Here is a 17,039-nt window from a genome sequence, read left to right as displayed (position 1 = left end):
GGTCAGGCCAACGACCCTTTGAGCAGGGGCACCTTGCCAGTTTCTCCTCTGAAGCCCCTCTCAGGAGCTCCAGTTGTCCTCTTCGTAACTCAGCCCTCACAGTGCCACTCCTGCAGTGGCTCCATCCCTCTACTCCAGGGTCTGGCTCAGGGACCCTTTACACAGCGGCTAAGGTGCATTCCCTGCACCTTGCTGCCTTTCCCTGAGTCACTTCCATACCTCATGGCCTTCCCCACTCCTCTGGGGTGCAGTCTTTTCACTCCCTCCTCCCAGGGAGTAACTTTAGGCAACTCATCTCTGCTACCCCTCGGACACACCTCCCTTTTCCCAGGTAGTGACTGCAGACTCCTTCCCTGCAGCCACCTCTGCTTCCAATTTCCTACCTTATATAGGCCAAACCTGTCCTTTGCAGGTGAGCTTCTCTCCAATTAGCTGCCTCCAGCCTAAAGATGCTTCTCCCCCCTCCCCTTGCAGCCTAATTAGATGATTGGGCCCACCTGGCACACCCCACCACAAAGCCATCCCTGCAAATTGAGACAGAACATGTGTTTACAGAGCTGACTTGTAACCCCCTCAGCCCTCGAACGAGCCAGACATAAAAACCCCTGTTCCTCTTCTACTAATGGATTTGTTAGAGAGACGCCTTCAGAACTTCAGAGTTCCAGGCATATCTTTTCAGAATAGAACATGAAGAATGCCACCTACCTGGCTTGCCCAGGCTCTAACACCTTCCTTGTTGGCAGGGATTGTGTTTCAGTAACATGCATCATGCTGCCAACATTTCAAACGGCCTGTGGCTTCAGGAGACTGTGAAAATATAAGAAAGGCAAGTTTCGAGTCAGTATTTTCTTTTACTATTAAGAGGGGCTCCGCATGTCATCCTACAACGTTTTTCATAGTTGCAAATCATCTCAGCTAGGAAGTCGATGATGATTAATAGACAATGATGATTAATGAGTAAGGAAAGCAAATTTGGTCATTATGTCTGTTACCATCACACTCAAAAGAGTCGTCTCAAGAATTGTGACCAAAGTTTCTAGGCTGAATTTTTTTTTTTTTTTTTTAAATGGGTTACGAGCTAATTCTGCAGCCTTGAAAAGCAATGGTGAGCCCATTTCAGGTTAAGATTCTACTTCCAAAGCCCTAACTCAAATTAGTAGCCCCTCAACCTGAAGTACCCCAGAGTTTACACCCTGGTATCTGGTCTTCCTATGTCAGCTACACTGTTTTCTATTCGTCATATTTTAAATGAGGGCTGTGCCATAGTAGTTATTTACATTGTTTGACATATTGCTCAGTTTAATTACATCATCACATTCTGTTTCTCAAATATTTTCTCAAAGCATATGCAAAATGAGGCAGAGTTAAGCTTGTATGTGCAACCCGAACTCCTGCATTTCCTGTCTTTTTGAGGGCTTAACCATGCAACCACAACCTTAATCTTTATCTCAATCAATACATAATCAGTTGCTGATGGTGTTTGGTTAATACACCCATATAAGAGGCTTAGCTGGTTAAAAAAGCCTCTCAGTGGGTATGGCTGAAATATTTTTTTTCCAAGTGTTATTGACAGATGCTTCCCCCATTGTAACAGGAGCAGCTCTGTAGACCACATTAACAGAGGATTTCATCAGTCTCTAGAGCACAATTTTGTAGCCGTGTCATGTAATCACCAGGAAAAGATATTTCCACACCATTCACATTTGACTCGCCATGGTTTACAAAGCTCACTTGATGTTGACGCAATTAATAAGAGTTAAAAGTTGGTTAAATAATTAGCGATTTTTTTTGTTTTAAAAAGTTATTATTTGAGTTCTTGTAACTTCTCCATGAAGAGCACAGGAAGCCATTTACAGCATAGCCTTTTACATAAACTGAGGCTGAAAATGAATATTTTCATTACTCAGAAGACAGACATGACTGCTTCAGAAGAAATGGAAAAGGTAAGATTTGAAAGGTAGTGATTACTTTTGAATTTATAATTTTTGTAAAAACTAAGACTTCAGCCCTCTGGGCTAGACAGAGGGTTTTAATTGTTTAGTTACAGCCAGCCTAATTCAGCTGTCACAAAAATGGAAGGGAGTGAAAACAAGATGAACACAACTTTTCAATACTAAAATCAGTGTGTGCAAAGAGCTCGGGGATCTAGAAAGCCTTGCCCACACGAACACCAAGCAGTTGGGGGAAGCTTTGAGGGTTATCATATCAATCACCAAAAATGTCATTTAGTACTGGACTAGAGAAATATATCCTGCAAGGAAGCACATTGGTAAGGTGCAACAGATTACTGTCAGTGCATCCCAGACTTTGTAGGTTCTCCAACTGCACCCATCATCATGGCAAATGGCAGTTGTGGATGTCAACAGTACTAGTCAGTATCTGATGACTCCGATTAAGCCACAGGGGCTGTAATCTGCATTTGAGCTCGGAGGACACCAGGGTTAGGATACAGCCAAGATCCACTGTGACTGAGAACTGGCATGGATGAGTTAGAGACAGGGAGCCGTAACATTGGGATCTGTCGCTGAGGTAGATGATCAAGACAAATGCAAGGAAGCCAACCACCAGCAAAAGACAGAGCCCAGTTACTTGGGAACCACAGGAAAAGACAAAGGCCTAAAGTACTATAGGTCTGTCCCCATGCAATCTGTAATTCTGCAATGGAGGCTCCTCAAATCATCCAGCTTATACACACCAGCAAACTCGGAATGAAGGAGGGAATTCTTCATTAAAACTGTAAATTGATCCCATAGGGTTTATTGATAAATAGATTCTGGAAAGATTCAATGGGGCTGACAATAAGGAAAATGGATAGTGGAGAACACCTCTGAGTAGTCTTGGTAAACATAACAGAAGCTCATACATTTTCAATAAATCTAGGAGCTATTATTTCTGAACTGTAACAAGGAAGTGGGCATCAGACTCTCCAAGACAGATGAAGGATGCCAGTTCTATTGCCGTTCTTTTTCCATTTCCGTCACTGAGGCACACGAGTGCCTTAGTTATTCGTACTACAGTCCTGTCTAGAGCAGGCGTGTGTGCAGGAATGAAAATTTAACCACTTTGGGGGTGGAATGTTGTGTGTCCTCCCCCCACGCAGTCCTGGAGCCGGAGTTCTATGCCCCTGCCGACTATTTGGGGGGGGGGGAGGTGCCCCTGCTTGCCCCCCCTTGCATGGCCCTGATCTAGAGCCATCAATTGAGATTGAAGCCATTTTGTTGTAGGAACCATACACAGAAAATTCCTTCCTCAAAGAGCTTGCCAGCCAACTAGATCAGAGAAGAAGCAGGGACATAGAGAGGTGGAATGACTTGCCCAAGGTCATACAGCACATCAGTGACAGAGCCCCAGTGTCCTGACATCCCAACCCGTGCCCTGTCTGCTAGACAATGCGGCCTCTCATAGTGCCACGTTCAGCAACTCTCACAGAGTCATTCATCAGCAAGGCTTGAACTCAGAAACTTCAGTACCAAAGCACAGGTCTTCCATCACTTGAGCTAAAGGAGTAACTCCATTAGCCGGAAGAAGTAGCAGGCAGCAACCTGCTGTGGACCAGCCAGGGGCGGGGAAGGGGACAAAACACACTTGATTAACTGTTACACAAGCATGTGTGACTTAGGAAAAGAAATAACCTGTTCCCATTTGCAGTTCATATTGGTGCCCTAAGCATTCACTCAAATTTGAGTTGATTACATATCAAATAGAAGCGTAGCTATACGGATAAAGTTACCACTTTCCCAAAATGGAGAGCTATGAACCTCCCCTTGAAGTTTTTAAAGAATTAGGGTTCAAACACAAAATGCACCATTTCATGAGACAGACATATGTTAAGTTATCAGCCAGGCAAGTCTGCACTTGCATTAGAAATTTAATATGGTGATGGGATGTAGGGAAAGGAAAAAAACCCCAAACAAACCACACTGCCCAACTCTATATTGATAAGGGTGTTTAAAAGTCAAGCTTACTGACAGAGTTAAGATGAACCTTCAGTGGAGTAGATGACGTGGGCTTTCCAATACAGTACATGTATGTAGCATTTTGTTTTAGAAGGATTCTAAACACCTGTGTACAAATACAAGTACGTTATACAAACCAAACAACTGGTCTGTGCAAATAAATTTTAGTTATATATTTTCAGAACAAATTTTTTTTCACCAGCAGACCAGGCATTTTCAGAACAGAATGGAATGTCTGGCATTGCTCAGGAGACCCCCGCAAAAAAATGTAGCCACAGAGGGAGAGACCTGAAAAGGGTTTCATACCTTTATCCATGTCTCAGTGGAAGCCAGTGAGTTAAGAATAACTCAGTTGCAGTAAGGCTGAGTTAGTGAACTGTGTGATGAGGTCTATTCATGCAGTTTGCCCCTTCACTCTCTTCTAACTTTTCCTGTTACTCTTTACTAAATGTGGAGAATAAAAGCAGCTAGTAGAGAGACTACCATTAGGGCAACTGAGCTATGAGAGGAAGACTATGAGAACCAGAGCCATGTAAATTTGTCTTCATCCAAATTCTACGCATCATTCACAGCTGTTAATTTTGAAGAATGGTTCTTTTAGATGAAGGATTTATGTGGATGCCTGTGCCGCTGTAGGGTGTTACATGCGCTTCTTCCAACATGGTGCTCCAAGGCCAGAGAAGCAATTTTAGCGCATCACTCCCAACATGGCAGGAAAGGGTATTTCCAAAAGTGCCTTCACTAGTGAGCAGATATAGGACTAAGGCACTTTAAAGCCCCAAGTAACAACTGCCTGGCTGCACATCCCAACAAGTTTCATTAAATTTAAATGCAAAACAGCTGACAGGAATTTGCATCAGTAGCAATAGTTGAGGTGGTGCTAGAAGGCCGGCAATGATGTAATAGCTGGAATAAAGATATCTGCAATGGTTACCCGCAAATGAAAGGCAACTAGGAGATGAGGTATGAATATACTAGCTATTCCTCTGAAAGGGTCATTGCTCTGAAGAACACAGAGGCTGTGCTGGGTTTCCAGATCAATAACCTGAAGTGTGGTGCATACACACCACCCAGGAGCCACGAGTGCCCCAAGGGTTTGTACACAAACTGAAAGCAGAAGCATGGCAAATTGGCATCCATGAAGAGTAAAGGAAATGTTTTGATCCATGGAGAACACAGTGCTCTGCTCACTTTTTCTTCCCATAGCAATTATCCTGGGGAGATTAAAGAGGCATGTTCAGAACCAGCTCTCCCTTTCCTCCCTCCATATTCCTGTTGTTGGAAGCAACTTCTAGGGAGGGTCTTTGGATCATTTTCTTCATCACAGCCTTTCTGATTGCAGTCTTGTTAAGACACTCAAGGTTCAGGACAGCTGCCTGTCTCAGTACCACTCTCCCCCCATGAGCAGGAAATCTGTTAGCCTGAAGCTCTGACAGGAGTGTGGGAGGCCATGGATAGGTTTTTGCTAACAAGCTTTTACAAAAACCTATCATCATGTGCTTCTCAAGCACATCAGTTCAATCAGAGAACTGCCTAGAGGGCAAAGGAAATGTTATGGTGAGTTGTGATGGAACTGTAAATGGTTCATGAGCAGAAAAAAGGCAGGGGAGGAGGCTAAATGCCCAATGAATATTAGAAGTAGTCATTTTGACCGGCTCTGCTTTGGACGTGGTATATGCTGAAGTTATTTAACTGCAGATCCTTAGTCACCTAAGGCAATAGGTAAAATTGTATGTGCCACCCTTGTAACTACATTGACTTCAGATAAGTTAACAGGGCCCCTTGTCTGTTGCTTTGATTACCATGGAGTAGCAGTGCTGCAGAGTGGGAGGGGACAATGAAGGACTTCCATTATCCTAAACCATCCCCTCGGGTCAGCAGAAGAGTGGCTTTAAGAGGCAGTATAAAAGACAGCCCAATAAACTTATTGTTTGGAAGGAAGGCCATCTGCGCAACTTCAAATGTGAGAGAATGGAAGGAAGCAAACAGGATTCTCAAGATTGCATGTGCCTTACCTGGGAAGATACTGAGGTAGATGCTACTTGGGAATAATTATTACTAGGTTCTCTTCATTATAAAATGAAGCTCTACAAGTCTGAACTCCTCAGCATAATGGAACCTTCAGTAAAGTAAGCGCATTAAAATATCACGACAGGTGTTTGAAGGGAGAGGTGCACACACTTCAGAAATACCCGTCCTACACGGATCTGGCAGCACCAATTTTGAGCCAACCTTCCCAACAGGATAATACCATTTTCAGTAATGTTTTTAGGCAGAGAACTCCTGCAATAGGCATTGAAACGTACTGTATGACTGCTCACCATGCACCTATATGCGCATGTTACTCAGATATAATGTACACATCCAAAAAGGAAAGGGGGGGAAAAAAAAAAAAAAAAAAAGGTTATGGGCAGCTGACTCCGGTTTCTGCTCCTTTCTGTGGCTCAGGTTTAAGACTAAGGTTTTTAGCTGGGAAAAGTAACTTTGTTAGCAATTCCTGAATTGCCTTGAACACAAAGGCAAGACTTACCTGATGTAGTGAAAAAGAAGGGTGTTTCAGAGCAGATGTTAATATCATGATGTGTGGCAGAGTAACTAATCGTTTCTACAGAAACAGAGTGGAATCCTTGAGTAAGTGGCCAGAAATGAATGGTTTTCCCATTTCACAAGCTGCAGGGTATCAACTTTAAGAAGCACATTTGTAACATGGTTACCACAGAAAGACATGGTTCTTTAAAAAAAAAAAAATCTGCTACTAGAGATGTACGTATCAAATATGGCTGTGTCAGACTGATTTCTAGAGTTGAACTAGCGAATCTTGCTTGTAGCACCCTCTGGAGCCTGGTTAGATAACTTTCAGGTATTTTGCACATTTCTTGAGTTGATATAACTTGGGTCTATTAATGTGAAACACTTGGCTCAAGCAAGTTGTGCAAGTTATTTTCTTTTCTGCCATAGTACAACTTAAAGTTCCAACACCAACCGAGAAGTGAGTTTTGTGTGTGTAAGTTGGTTAACATCTCTTTAGCTGGAAGTGTTGCATGATGGCTGGATGTATCAGAAAGGCTCAAGAACTGAAAGGATACACTCCTTACTCTAAAGAAACACCCATATCAGAAACAATTAAAATACCAGCGAGGCTGAAAATTCTGATAGGGTACATCTCAAAGACGCATTGGTGCAGGATAATAGCAAGAACCTTTGCAGGCATTAACTTTTTGCCAATAGTGCAGTGCCTGTGATAGATTATACAGCTGTGTTTTGGTCTCCTATGGAGGTTCATCAGTAAACTGCTTCTTCAGAATCTAATTATCACCCTAGGGGGGGAAATGGAATAGAGACGAGGGATTTTATATTCAGACTTAACTGAAGAAAGAGGCTCAGTTGTGAAGAAAAACCAACTTTATTCCAATGAGAAGTGGGCTTGCATACCAGGAATCATAATCCCCAGAGAAAGACTCTATATGCTAAGTTTAAAGTGGTCCTTCATCAGCCCAGACCAACAGGTATATCCAGCTTGAGGGCGGTGAGGGGGGACAGACTACCTAGGATGGTGAGTTCAGCCTGGTGGATTTAAGTTTTTATATCAGAGGAATCATCTGTGGATGCTTATGTCTCCCAAAGCAAAGAATCTTTCAGACTTTCACATCAGACAGCATCTGTATAATGATTTGGATCAAGACTCTAAAATCTAGCATTTTTAGAAGAGATCCATTTAAAAAGGGACAAAACTGAGCTCTTTTCCCCATTAGGTTGACTTCAAGATCAAAGAGTGTAAGAATGAGGAGAGTGCAGTTAAGTACTTTTAATCACTAAGTCACATAACACAATAGAGGAATTTATGTAGTCCATAAATAGCCATGCATGCTGTGAACAACAGGGAGCTAATAGCCTCAGCTAAATTAAATGAATTAAAGCATAAAATTACACAACTGCACCTACACCTCTCACAGTGTTAAGACTAACTATGAAAGGGTGAAGCCTGGATTCACTGGAAACTGCTTTACAAATTAAAGAGCTCAAGTAACCCAGATACAAAACAATTCATGTTGAGAGACTAATAACAGGCTGTTGAAAATTAGCATGGAGAGAGACGGGCTTGGCAAACACACACAGCTTGTGTGTTAGTCTATTAAACAACTCTCCATGGAATAGCAGGGTGGAAGCAGATGAATGAAAAAGATAATACACAGCCCAGTACACTTCAGTCTGTGGAGGAGGAGTAACCACAAACAGGTGGAATTTGTTACCACGCCCGGTTGTGGATACACAAAACTTTCTTAACACACAACACGCCATTGCATTTTCCTCCCTCACCACTACCCCCGCATTACTTCTGTGCTACAAGCATTCCATCAGTACCACCACTGGCTAACTAACCCAACCACACAAGAAAGTGGAATGGGAAATGGACCAACTTACACAAGGAAATATAATGTTCAACAAGTAAAGCACAGCCTGTTTAAAGACAAGATGACTATTGAAAGGCACCTCTATGGGAGCAGTTACTCACGACAGGGCTACCTAGACATTGGGTGACCAGATGTCCCAATTTTATAGGGACAGTCCCGATACTCAGGTCTTTGTTTTATATAGGTGCCTATAGCCCCCTATCCCCAATTTTTCACACTTGCTATCTGGTCACCTTATCTAGACAATGGACAATAATGTAAATGAGGCCCTGTCCGTTATAACTAATAGGTTTTAATCAACCCCCAGAAAAGGGCTCAGGCACTCTGGATGACTACAGGAGGAAATTTATTTTCAGGGGTGCAAAGCCGCCTCACAGCTAGTTTAGTCACCAGCTCTTCTTTACATCCACCTCTGACTCACACTGCCTGTTTACGAAACCCTGATACCGAGACTTACACACAATGCCCATTAACTTCAACAGACGTTTTGCTTAAACAAACACTTCAGGATCATAGCAAGTACCTATTTTTACTGCATATTTTTGCTCCCCACCCCCAGATTTTCCACTGTGTTTGGCCCTTATTGTTTATTCTCTCCCACCCCCCACCCCCACACTGTATCTTACTTTCCTTGGCTTTTTAAATCAAGATTTTAACCAATACCGCCCACCTAAATGCCATTTTGCTTCTTTAAATATCCAGTGTGAAGTTCAGCTCAGCCTTGGGAAAGCCATATTATACTAGGCTGCTGCTGCTATAAAACACAAGCCTGACTGTGGAAAGGGGAAGAGAAAAAAAATATGCAATGCATAACTTAACTGAGTCAGAAGACAGAGACCTAGGAGAGCAGGGTAACAACATGCAGGCCTACAGGGAGAGGAGGTGAGGCAAAGTTCCCACTCAGACAACTGAATGTAATACTCCACCCCAATGCTTCAGTTTATCTACCCACCATACTAAGCCTGGATCTTTGTGACCCGCAACCACAGATTTGGTGTTTTCAAGCCCGCCCTTGAGCGTCCACACTGAAATGGAAACTCAGACTCCACAGCCATGCAGGCGCGTCCCTACCGCACTGCACAGACCCGAATCAGAACGTCAGCTTCAGACGCCATCCCAACAAACCACTGCCAGTTTGATTAGCAGCCTTGGTGAAGCAGAGTGCACAGTGTGTGCCAACCAATCTTCCACTGGGCTCTTTGTAGAACATAAGGATTGAGGGCTCAGTTGCTTGTAATAAAGACAGGTACCCAATTCAGGCTGGTTGCCACCGTCTTATTAAGTTGCTACTCCCTGTTTGTTCTATTATTTTCTCGGACTGACCTGCAGCCTATCCAGCCACCTTATTTGCAAGTTGTGTTTGAGCAATAAATGCTATGTTAGGTTTCACCCTCAATGGACACTTTCTGCCCATGCTGTTGGACTAAGTATCCTTCATAGCTCTTCTCTTCCCTCTGTCCTACACTCGCTGCCCCTTTGCACTCAGAAGAACTTCCATTTCATTTCACAGTGTTGCAAATGCTCACTATTTTGTGGCAGGGAAAGTTCTTGACAATTTCTAGGAAGCCTGTCTTCTGGTTTGAAAGGGTATGAGCTAAGTTTCACAATGGGGCAGACTTTTATAGCAGTCTTATGAATCCCTGAAAGGTTCATGATGGAAACACCAATCCAACTTTAAATCAATACCACACTCGGGGGTACTTTTAGTACTTTGTGTTCTGCAATATCCATGCTGCTGCTGAACTAGTGGGCTGACCTTGGGTACAAGTAACTTCAACTCTGACTCAATTTATTAACATGCCGATAATTTTCTGTACCTATCTTGCACAGCTTTTAAGTTTCCAAGCCCTGAATTAAAGGTGATATATATTGTATGTACCAGGGTCTGATTATTTAAAACAAGGAATCAGGTCTATACCACTAGGAATGTAGTTTACAAGACCCCCCTCTAACTGAATAATCCATTAAATTTGCATTTGAGGTCAATTGAGTTTAATTGATCTTTATGTGTTTGCCCTGATAGGGATGATTTTTTTTTTTAAATGCTGATTGTTAAAACTGTATGCTCTTATAAGAATGTATGGAATCCCGCCACAAGAAATTATGCCTTCTGGACTAAATGGAGATTTTATTACTGTTAGGTTACAGCCTGAGGTAAAAATCCATTACAAACTTATTGATTTCAACTCATTGTAAGTAGTCACAAGCAACTGATATCAAGTGAAACACTCTAACCAAGTATAAGTGGCTGGAATGACAGTTCTTTGAATCCTATTTAAAAACAAAATCCAACTGCTGCCAAACAGAAATAAATGAAGCTTCCAGAAAAATGTGAATAAAATATTACGTTATGTTGGTTTATTTTTACGTATCAATAGGTCATTTTTAATCTATTTATAACACAGTTAAATGCAAGGTAATTATAGCATTACATTTCAGCAGAAATTTACACCCAAGCCTGAGGGTACTTAAAATTGAATTGGACATGTACTGAGCTAACACTGAGAAGAGGAAAAGCAATTGGATATGCAAGATGCAGTTTATGTGATTTCAGCTTGTGCTTAATATAGAAGCCTAAAGCTTTGCCTACTTTCCTCCCCAAAAGATGGCGAATTAAAGGCCTTCATTTTATTAAAACATACCTCTCTGACCTCCAGACAAAGCATCCGAGGGAGAAAAATGTAATTGTGAGGCAGACATTATCTTCACTACATGAGATCTACCCCACAAGTTCAGGCTTGGGGAATTCTACTTGATATTACCCTTAACAATATTATTCAGCCCCATATTCAACTTTATTACTAAACAAGTATTTGAAGTTTTTTTGCTGCTCTTTTAAACTCCCAAGGTGTAAACATTGTGAAGAATAAGATTCTTAATTTCAAACACTCTCTCTCACATCCAGAGATTTTGGCATTAATATTCAAGGTTGCAGGAATAATTTTACTTGAATTGCTTACTAATAACATGATGTTAAGCACATATGGAAGTAAGTTATGCAGCTGGGTACCCACTCCACTACCCAGTTTAGCTTCTCTCTGCTTCTGAAAAAAAAAAAAAAAAGACCAGAAAACTTATACCTCATCTAGAATTTACTTAGGAACTGGTGTGTTCTTTGAAACAGGCTTACTGGTGGGTAGGACAGGAACCTGGAATCACAAGTAAATTCACCAGACGTGTCTTAGAAACAAACTCGACATCTCTAAGTGTCAAAAACATTTCAGTAGCACTACCCACTGCTGGACCTGTTCAGACAGTTCCTCATCAGCTGCCATTTGGAGCAACAATTTCAGATCTCAGGTTTTAAAAGAGAGTTTAATTTGTCATTTAAAGTAATGGTTTACTGCCACTTAAAGTGGGCTATGTTTGTGGTTTTGGCCCTGACCCTGCAATCAGCTTCATACAAACAGAACCCTGGATCCCCTCATTTCATTACATTGAGTTCTACCTGCACAAAGCACATTGCTGCAGTGGGGCCTTAGCGGGTATGGCTACACAGCAAAACTAAACCCACAACAGCCAGCTCAGGCTGTGGGGCTGTTTTGTTGCTGTGTTGACTTCCAGGCTTGGGCTGGAGCCTGCTTCCCTCCCCCCACAGACATACAACACCCCCACCACCACGACTTTATTGATATTTGCACCAGGTCTCAGAAGTGCATTCCAGAGAGGTGACTGGCCGTAAGGCAGAGAAAGAGATTCAGCGTATCCAATGCAAGAACAGCAATGATCAGCGTGAGAATTCTAGCAGGGTCTTTGTAAAGGAAACATGGAATTAGTCAACTTGAGAAGTCGGATACAAAAATCCAAGATCGTTTCTAAGCACTGCACTCTGCAGATTACATTACCAGGGAGTGAGTAATTTGGCCCACAGAGGCTGTTAAATTATAGCAAAAAGTCTCCTCATGTTGCTCTATAAGCTAACTTGGATATAAGAGGCCCAATTCATCATTGCTCTGCACTGTGCAAGGTTATTCATACCACAGCAAGGTGCAAGTAGGACCTAAAAAAACGCTACCAGATCAGAATGGCGGCACTGGTGCAAGTGATGACACAAGGCGCATGGTAAGAGGTGGACCTGGCTCATAGCATTTCATACAAAATGAAACTGCAAATGGTTTAGGGAAAGAAAAATTATGAAAGATACAGGCAGAAAAGATTTGTTTTCTAAGCACAATCTGAAGAGAAGTGACAGGCAAGCTGCTCCAGGTGGGAGGGGATAGAGATGAGAAGAAGCCTCTCGTTCCAACAGTGGCAAGAAGGAAAAAAAGAAAAAAAAAAAAAAAAAAAAAAAAAAAGGTCAGCGGGTGGGTGGGAGGATGTAATGGGATCAAGGCTCCAATCCAGACCAGTGAGGGGTTGTGTCACCATTTGCCCTGCAGGTCTGGGTGCCTCATCATGCTTTGCTGTTGTATCTTCCATCCCTGGGTGCTCGCAAACAAACTACAAGCATGCAGATCACACTGTGTGTGTGTGTGTGTGTGTGTGTGCGCGCTCGCGCACGCGCTAGACACCTATGATTCAGCATCTCTGACTCCAGCAGTCCATCCACAGCCCTACTCAGAAACCTGGACTCCAACTCTATCCATTTCTCTTCCACTAGCAGGCTTTCCACTCAGCCTTCCCAGCCCTTGACCTCTTGCCATTGCTGCTGCCTTGGACTGTATTAACTTTCTGTATCATTGTAGGCCAGGCACCGTATGTACTTCCATTGGGGATGGGGGTCTACAGCCAGAAACTAAGAACAAGGCAAATTCACTCAGGCTGTAACAACTCCAGAGAGGTACCACCACTTGGAAAAGCGCTAACGTCGTGGTTTAGACAGGACCGTCCAGTGACCAACAGACAAAGAAAAGACTTTTGGAAAATAGCCTGAGCTTAAACTGACTTAGGACCTTCTTTCTGATCCAGCAAATGTACAGGACCTTCTGTCCAAGGGGAGGGGGTGGGTGGCATTTCTTGCTGGGAGGGGTTAGCAGGACTTTGGCCATCTGAGGCTCCATAGGACTGTTGGGGTGAACTCCGGTAAGCTGCTAACCATGCGTGTAGGTTCTTTTATATATTTTATGAAAATGTTCTCTCTGTAATGCTTTCACCTTTAGAATAAAATGTGCTTGCTTTAAGAGAGCTGTGTGGTAACATAAAACTGAGGGCAATTACGCTGTTCATCACCTATGAGGAGAAAGGCTGTCTAAGCAGTCTGGCTTGCTAGGAATAAAACAGCGCAGGTAGGGAACCGTGCAGTCTGGGGCAACCCCAGTCAGGAGGGAGAGAGATGCATGTCTCCAGCCGAGAGAGGCGATGACGGCTGAGTGCGTCTAGAGTGGGTCCCCTTGGCGGACCATGGAGGGGGCACACAGGTGCCGGTGTGGCAACAGCATCCTTGCTTAAAGGGACAAACCTCTTTCAGCCAGTACCACCAACCCAAAACCTCTCTCTAGGCCTCACCCAGGGCCACTCACTGTGCCCCCACACTGGGACTGCTTGGCTTACTTTCTGCTTCTGTCTCTCTGGCCCTGCTTTGCATGCGCTCTCTCTCCCTCTCCCCAGTCATCCCCTCTTATCCAAACAATGCCCAGCAAAAAGCCCTCTACCCACCTAGTCCAAATTCCTGGGTGGACTCACCTATGCCTTTGTTTTAAGGGTGAAGGGGTGCTTAACTGTTACGCTTGACCCATAAAGAGGTTTAACGCAACACCATGCACTGTATGGACACCTAACGCAGGGCTATGGATTCCACGGGGTGGCAGGGCCCCTAAGAGTTGCGTGTTGCACTACTGAGTCTAAGACCCCTATGTGGATCTAGCTCCTAGCCACTCTGTGTCTATGTTCCCCATCTGTAAAATGTAAGCACTACCCTCCCTCACAAGTGTGTTGTGGGGGTAACACATGAAAGGATTGCAAGGTGCTCAGATACTACTGAAATGGAGGCCATAAGCACCTTACATTTGAGAACACATGACTTCTATGTATTTACCCTTAAACGGGAGGGAGGGCTGAGACATGAGTTGATATCTGAAGATTCATATCGTAAATGATTCCAGGGGGTTTCCAGGGAGAGGTTCTGACCCCATTCTAGTGCAAGTGACGTGAAAAATAAAAAATCACAACCACACTGCAGTCTTCAAAGTTTTAGCTTTAAAAAAGAATGCTTTCCTTAAAGTTATGAGCTAAAAGTGAAACTGATGAATCCTCAAATGCAGAACACAACCCTTTCTTGTCCCCTCACAAATTCATCTTCCTTTGTTACTTCAGTCTGACAGCTTTTCCCCAAACTCTCTTGTTTACAGCCTGTTCCTTTCAGTCTGTCTCCCCACCTCCCTCTTGCAATACGGCTTTGGATTTAAAAAGAAAGGTGAACCGCTGGTATTGAAAATGAAAAAGAAACGCATGTGTGTGATGAAAATGGTGTAGAAACTGTCAAACAGATGAAATGTCTTATATCTGTCACACTATGAGAAAATAGGTCTTTAAAATTCCATGACAACTGACTGGAGAATGAGATAGAACGTGAAATTGCCTATGCTGGTAGAATTGGGTATTATTCAGATGGATTCTGCTTAAGAAATCATTAACCTCTGCCAGACCATACAGCTGTGTAGCCATAGCCAGTTTGAGAGGGGAAACATTAGGCAAACCCTGCTTGCAAAACATTTTGGGCCAGCCCTTGGCAGACAACAGAGCAGACACCAAACAATTTCCCCCTCCTGACAAAATAGTGAGTCAGTGTCAGAGCGAGGTTTTGGAGGAGTGGGGTGAACTCCCCGGGTGCCACAGTATGTATTGTATCTCCTGTGATTAAATAACCCCAGATCAAAGATGTGTCAATTAAGCGCATTCAGGCATTAGAACTTCATGAAAATGAATGGAATGTTATGTGTATTGTTCTCACTTACCTGTTCCTGTGTAATGGCAGGCACTTGCATTAGGTACATCTCTGTAGGTAAATCATCAATGAAGCATGGTAACTTCAAAGCAAGGGCTATTGAGTTCACAATGGGAATTCACAGACTCAATCTGCATTCCTCATGTACAGCTAATAAAGGAAGGCTCACCTGGATGCAGAAGCCGTCAGCTAGCTTTTTGAGTGAAGAAGATATAAAAGATGGATTCAAGGAAAGATTCCTCATCTCTGAACTATTTGGACATGCACAGGGAAGTGTTCCAGATGCAAGACAGAAATCCCCAAAGTTATTTTGGGTAACCCTGAGAGACTTATGGAAAACTAGCAGATTGATAGCAGAGATGTAGCATTTTGCACTTACAAACAGACTCACCTGTTAATGTATTTTACCTGCTTTAATCTCTCAATAACTCATTTCTTTTCTTAGCTAATAAACCTTAGTTATTAGTTGGCTGCCGGCATTATCTTTGATGTGAGATCGAGATTATCCATTGACCGGGATAAGTGACTGACCCTTTCGGGTTGGGAGTAATTTAGTGTGACGTGATATTTCGTATAATGACTAGTATCCCAAAGTCCAGTTGTCTGGGTGGCAAGATAGGCTGGAGAGCCTCAGGGGGGTTGGCCATGATTCCATGGTAAGGCTAATATAATGATCCAGAAGGTCACATTTGTTATTGGCCTGGTGAAATCTAATTATAGAATATACCAACAGTTTGGGATGTCTGTCCTGTTTTCTGACAGTCTGACCTGAGATTGGCACTCAACAGTTGTGAGCCATTCTGGACAGCGTGACAATACTTACCTCCAAGTACCCTACCCATAGGAACCTAACCCTACTATTAGGGTGATCTGGTGGCCTTTGACACCAACTTTGCCTTTCATTAAGTAACTACACAAGTCTGCAAAGCAATGGGGAATTGGGCCCTCATTGTACATAGCAGGTTTTTTTTAACCCTGTTCACGTTTTACATTAAGTGCTTGTGAAAAGGTGGGGAAAGAGTCAGGACTGAGGACTATGGAGGAAAGGCATTCAAGCAGCAAAAGGGGGGAAATAAAATCTAATAGGGCCATCTGGAACCAATAAAGGTTAATAAGACAATTTGACAGTTGAGTCAAGAACAAAATGTAGGTATTATCAAATCAATGGTGAAGGATAAACCTACTGGGTATGTGAATCCTATTCAATTATCTGAGTGGATTAAGAGGAGTATTGGGGATATTAGTAGAGCTCGAAGATTGCAAGGAGCTAATTTGCTGGCGAAGTGTAAAAATGAAGTGAAAGTAAATGAGAGAGATCATCAATGGGAGACGGAGGAAGGAGCAAAGGGGGGAGGGGGGAAGCAACAGTAGTGCTTCAACTCAACATGATTTTCAATGGGACTTGCGCTGCTAATTTCCTTTTATCATGTTATTAGTCCAAGAAGGAGAAAAAAGCAGATGAGAACAGCTTTAACGGGGTGAAAATAAAGCATGTAGCTTCACATATTGCAAACAATATGGTTTCAGAGTCCTGTTGCAGAATCTTGGAAATAGTTTGTCTTTCTGTCTTGTCGAAGTAGATAGAAGCATTGCCAAGTAGATCATTTATTCTGCCCTTGTAAGCCTCTTGCATTAAATCCTGCATGCTGACGCAGTTAATCTGTTGGTTAATTAGGTTTGCACTGAAAAGAAAGAGAAAGCTGCCACCACCGTAAGGGCAGGAATTGGTTGCCTGTAGCAAGTTTTATTAATTTGTGCCACAGCCTACCAGTCAGTCCCTGACAATTA

At 42.9% G+C, this 17,039-nt stretch overlaps 1 long non-coding RNA gene across 1 annotated transcript in view; it reads right to left on the bottom strand.

The window, feature by feature from the left end:
* The window catches only part of LOC137146428 (uncharacterized), a 57,040-nt gene that overhangs the window by 38,540 nt on the left and 1,461 nt on the right, over positions 1–17,039 (bottom strand). The window contains exon 2 of the long non-coding RNA XR_010917931.1: positions 706–807. This is a non-coding gene — a long non-coding RNA (uncharacterized lncRNA). The remainder of the gene's footprint in view (positions 1–705; positions 808–17,039) is intronic.

This window comes from Emydura macquarii, unplaced genomic scaffold (genome assembly GCF_026122565.2).
Source record: "Emydura macquarii macquarii isolate MOO-44397 ecotype Brisbane River unplaced genomic scaffold, CSIRO-AGI_Emac_v2 contig_450, whole genome shotgun sequence".
NCBI lineage: Eukaryota > Metazoa > Chordata > Testudines > Chelidae > Emydura > Emydura macquarii.
The sequence above is the reverse complement of the archived record's forward strand: the minus strand, read 5'-3'. Positions and strand labels throughout refer to the sequence as shown.